Source organism: Petromyzon marinus, chromosome 27 (assembly GCF_048934315.1).
Source record: "Petromyzon marinus isolate PM22_M1 ecotype Great Lakes invasive population chromosome 27, UKy_Petmar_22M1.pri1.0, whole genome shotgun sequence".
In the NCBI taxonomy this organism is placed as follows: Eukaryota; Metazoa; Chordata; class Hyperoartia; order Petromyzontiformes; family Petromyzontidae; genus Petromyzon; species Petromyzon marinus.
In genome coordinates, this window is record NC_133693.1 from 13571928 (window position 1) to 13577927 (window position 6000).

A 6000-nucleotide genomic window follows, 5' to 3' on the forward strand; every position below is an offset into this window, starting at 1 on the left:
CCAGGACACGGGATCGTAGCTTCACCTCCGGGATTGGGGCGATGAAGTTGATGTCGATCGTTCTTTAATAACCTCGACACTGTTGCTTCACATTCACATATAAGAGTCTTCTTTAAACAATTGATGATGATGATCTTGACAAATGGAAGGAAATGATGGATAATGATGAAAAATTATGAAAACGACGATTAAAACGATGACTGTGGTGAATATTTCTAAAGAATGAGGGCGCAATTAGACACTAAATTTGGTTGTTCTTTAGCGTACTCGTGAGCCGAAACAACTTGTTTCTTTAGAATGTTTTTTTTTATTTATCCTGGAGGAATCCGATGAGCTATGAAGCTCTTTTTTCACATATTTGCAGTAGGGGCTGGTCAGCAAGTTAAACGACAAACAGTACAACAGCACGATTGGAGTACACAGTAGAGGAAAGGTAAGCAAGTCACTAAACATAAATAAAGTGTAAAGTACAAATTGCACAAGTACCGATTTTTCAACACCAAATGCAAGCTTGGGGCAAGGCAGCACAACAACATCAACAACAGTCCCAGACCACACCAAGTCATCAACACACAATAGTAGTCCCTCAATACAATTGCACATTAACATTGAGCTTTCGATACACGGCGGGTGGAGGGTCGGATCTCATACGTTGCTCAAGCCAAACATCAACGATGAATCTCAATATTGTGTTGAACCTCACGCACGCGGAAGTTGGAACGTGTTAGGGAATCCACACATATGCATGGTTTTGCTTCCTTGTTTAAGTATCACTCGGAACAGCGAAAGGATCGACGTTTACCCTTTCCGGCAATATTACAGGTGTTAAGACGTTCAAACACCGAATAGACACATTGCAAAGCATTAAGACTGTACTGACCAACACATAGTTGTAAAAACGTGCAAACAAACGTCCTTTAATAAACGCGCTTTAACACATCTTAACACATCCTTTATTTTGATTTAAAGCTTTCGTGCCTGCAAGGATTCATATTCTTGGTTCTTTCGGTAAATTCACGTAGAAGGGAAACAATAAAATTATAAATATATGTTTTAAATATATGCTTTATATATTTGTTATATATTATATGTTTTATATATTTATTATTTTATTGTTTCCCTTCTACGTGACTTTACCGAAAGAACCAAGAATATACCTCCTTTATTATTGCGGGAAAGGCTAAACGCCGATTCTAGTTTCATCATGTTGATACACCGGCAAAAAATATGGTCCCGTAAATAAAACTGCTCAACCCGAGCTATGAACGCGTTGATATTGGCCATTCCCTCTGCGCTGTTCATCTTTTGCCGTTCCTCTCCGGGTCTAAGAAGGCTGTCTCTGGTGTTGGCCAATCAGTTTCAAAGACAATGTGTGCATCACCAGAACACGTTCGTTTTACACGTTTTACCACGAGCACGTGTGGCTAATGCAGACTTGATGCCTTGCAATAGGTATGCGGCTATTTGGTGGTTGAACATCTAAAACCACCTCTACGGGGAGGATTTCAGTTACGTTTCGTATTGTTGCCGCAAGCATTGTGGTTAATGCAGGCATGATTCCTTATAAAAGGTTTCAGTTTGGTGTTTTAACATCTTAACACCTGTTTTGTTGCCAGAAAAAGGGGAAACCTATGATCAGATATATGGACGTCTGCGAAAAATAACTTCATAGCTCATCGGATTCCCCCAATCTAAATGAAGATTCCGATTACAACAAAGGGGACTGTACCAGTGTCCCCTTCCCTGCTACAGCCGCCGTTACTCGTTTATCCGGTTCAGAATTAACCAAACTCGCCTCGGGCTTCAGCTGCACTGACGCTACAGTGGAATCTCTCTGTTTCTCTGTCTCTGTGTCTCTCCGTCTCTCTCTCTATGTGTCACCCCAAGCAGGAAGTCCAGACCGGGAGACCGTGCACGCGACTGGGCCCTCTTTAAATCCGCTGCGAAGCGTTGTTCAGAAGAGCAACTTTTTCAATCTCTACTCTTTGGTTCTATTGGGTAAAGTCACGTAGGTAATAAATAAAATAACAAAAATCACGACGCTTCGGCCACAACACAAGCGGCCTTCATCAGGTGAAGGGACGAGACTGTCTGGAGGACAGCGCTGGAGTGAAATCTCGCTTGCAACACCCTGGTCCCCCTTCCACGGGCAGTTCCGAGGGAGCGTTTCTGGGATAATCTGTCCAGACGTTTGGGTCGCCGCGGTGTTTACAATCGAGAGTATCTATGAGCACCCGTGGCCGAAGCAGGTTTAATGCGCAGGGTGGTGGACACAGTGGTAACGCTTGAGCCTCAGCAATAAACATCTGGGTTAGAGTCCAGTCTTCGGTTGCCTGCGCGTAGCTTGTACGGCTTCCTCCCACAACAAAGATCCACGGTGTAGCCTAAACAGACTTGTGGGGCAAGTGCTGTGAACGAGCACAAATGAAGGCCGAGCACCACACCCGGCTACCTTTGTTGTTTATACACCACACTAGATATTAATTTGTTGTTTTACACCACACTTGATAATAATTTGTTGTTTATACACCACACTAGATACTAATTTGTTGTTTATACACCACACTAGATACTAATTTGTAGTTTATACACCACACTAGATACTAATTTGTTGTTTATACACCACAATAGATACTAATTTGTTGTTTATACATCATACTAGTTACTAATTTGTTGTTTATACACCACACTAGATACTAATTTGTTGTTGATACACCACACTAGCTACTAATTTGTTGTTTATACATCACACTAGACACTAATTTGTTGTTTATACACCACACTTGATACTAATTCGTTGTTTATACATCATACTAGACACTAATTTGTTGTCTATACATCACACTAGATATTAATTTGTTGTTTATACATCATACTAGTTACTCATTTGTTGTTTATACATCACACTAGACACGAATTTGTTGTTTATACACCACACTAGATACTAATTTGTTGTTTACACACCACACTAGTTACTAATGTGTTGTTTATACACCACACCAGATACTAATTTGTTGTTTATACACCACACTTGATACTAATTCGTTGTTTATACATCACACTAGACACTAATTTGTTGTTTATACATCACACTAGATATTAATTTGTTGTTTATACATCACACTAGTTACTCATTTGTTGTTTATACATCACACTAGACACGAATTTGTTGTTTATACACCACACTAGATACTAATTTGTTGTTTATACCAGAATCAGAAAGGGTTTTATTCGCCATGAAAGTTCACACCGACACGGAATTTACTTTGGCAGGATGGTGCATACATTCAACATATAGGAATCTAAAATCTTAAATAAGTTTTAAACAAGTCTTACTATAATGAGGGTTAAAAGTCTAACACCAAGGGGCTGAAGTATATAAAATTGAATAAATATCGAATATAAAATAGCTTTAAGATATAATAAAAAAAATACAAATAGGTTAACATAGTTAATATCGGCAAGGTGTCATTATGTAGATGAAATGTTAAAAACAGTGTAAGCCCTTGGCCTTGTTTAACAGGCCAGCAGCAGATGGGAAGAAACTGTTTTTATGGCGTGAGGTTTTGGTCCTGATGGACCGAAGCCTTCTGCCGGAGGGGAGTAGCTGAAACAGAGAGTATCCAGGGTGGGAGAAATCGGCCATAATCTTCCTCGCTCGCCTCATGGACCTTGTCGTGTGCAGGTCCTCGAGGGTTGGTAGATTGCAGGCAATTACCTTCTCAGCAGTGTGGATGATACGCTGCAGTCTGCTCTTGTCCTTGGCAGTGGCAGCAGCGTACCAGACGGTTATGGAGGAGGTGAGGATGGATTCAATGATCGCTGTATAGAATTGCACCATCATTGTCTTTGGCAGGTTGAATTTCTTCAGCTGCCTTAGAAAGTACATCCTCTGTTGAGCTTTCTTGGTGAGGGAGCTGATGTTCAGTTCCCACTTGAGGTCCCGGGAGAGAATAGTGCCCAGGAAGCGGAATGACTCTACAATTTTGACTGGGGAGTCTAACAGGGTGATGGGGGTGAGTGGGGCTGTATTCTTCCTGAAGTCCACAACCATCTCAACTGTCTTTAGAGCATTTAGCTCTAAGTTGGTATGGCTACACCAGGTCACCAGATTGTCAGCTTCCCACCTATAGTCAGACTCATCCCCACCAGAGATCAGCCCAATGAGGGTGGTGTCGTCCGCAAACTTCAATAGTTTGACGGACAGATGATTGGAGGTGCAGCTGTTGGTATACAGGGAGAAGAGCAGAAGGGAAAGGACGCAGCCCTGAGGAGTTCCGGTGCTGATGGACCTGGAGTCAGAGACTTGTGTTCCCAGCTTAACGCACTGCTTCCTGTCAGACAGGAAGTCTGTGATCCATTTACAGGTGGTGTAGGGCACGTTCTGCTGGAACAGCTTGTCCTGAAGCAGGGCAGGGATGATGGTGTTGAAGGCAGAGCTGAAGTCCACAAACAGGATCCTGGCGTAGGATGCTGGGGCGTCCAGATGCTGTAGGGTGAAGTGGAGGGCCATGTTAACTGCGTCGTCCACAGACCTGTTGGCTCTGTAGGCAAACTGAAGGGGGTCCAGGAGAGGGTCTGTGATGGCTTTAAGGTGTGCCAGGACCAGGCGCTCAAAAGAGTTCATTACCACAGATGTAAGGGCGACCGGTCTGTAATCATTTAGTCCTGTTGGCCTTAGCTTTTTGGGCACAGGGATGATGGTGGAGGACTTGAGACAGGCTGGTACATGGCATGTCTCCAGGGAGATGTTAAAGATGTTGATGAACACCGGAGACAGCTGGTCAGCGCAGTGCCTGAGGGTAGCTGGAGAGACAGAGTCCGGCCCGGCTGCTTTGCGTGGATTCTGCCTCTTGAAAAGTCTATTAACTTCTCCCTCCTGAAAGGAGAGAGTCGTCTCTGTAGTATGGGTGGGGGATGGGGCCTCTTGGGTGGGAAGGGGTGGTTCAGGACAGTTCAATTGTCTTTCAAATCTACAGTAGAACTCGTTCAGGTCGTTGGCTAGGCGGGAGTCGTTAGTGGTGTGGGGGGCTCTGGGTTTGTAGTTGGTGATCTGCCTGAGCCCTCTTCAGACAGAAGCAGCGTCGTTTGTAGAGAACTGGTGTTTTAGTCTCTCTGAGTACAGTCGTTTAGCCTCTCTCACCGCTTTGCTAAACCTGTTCTTCGACTCCTTGAATCTGTCTATCTCCACTCCTAAACGCTTCCTCCTTCTCCAACCTCAACCTTCTGAGCTTTGCTGAGAACCAGGGCTTATTGTTGTTAAAGTTCACCCTGGTACGTGTTGGGATACAGCAGTCCTCACAGAAGCTGATGTAGGACGTCACAGCCTCTGTGAGTTCATCCAGACTATTTGTAGCAGTCGTGAACATATCCCAGTCAGTACAGTCTAAGCACGCCCGCAAATCTTCCACAGCCTCACTGGTCCACTGTTTAGATGTCCTCACAGCAGGTTTACAGAGTTTTAGTTTCTGCCTGTATGCAGAAATCAGGTGGACCATGGCATGGTCAGAGTGTCCTAGTGCTGCTCGGGGGACGGCGTGGTAGGCTCTACTGACTGTAGTGTAGCAGTGATCCAGAGTGTTCCCTTCTCTGGTTGGGCATTTAATGAATTGTATGTATTTGGGGAGTTCGTGGCTGAGATTACCTTTGTTAAAGTCGCCAAGTACAATAACCAACGAATCTGGATTTGCTCGCTCCACACTCAGAATCTGATCGGCGAGCATGCGTTGGGCCTCTTTAACCTGAGGACAAGGCGGCAAATAAACTCCGACCAAAATGAGCGACGCGAACTCGCGAGGCGAGTAAAACGGTTTACAAGTTATAAAAATTGATTCAAGGAGTGGAGAACAATGTTGCAGAATCACTGTGACATCTACACAACAGCCACTGTTAATGTAAAAACAAATACCACCACCTTTCGTCTTGCTGGAGAGTGCTATGTCACGATCCGATCTTACAAGATGGAATCCTGCTAGTTGTAGCGAAGTGTCCGGAATCAAA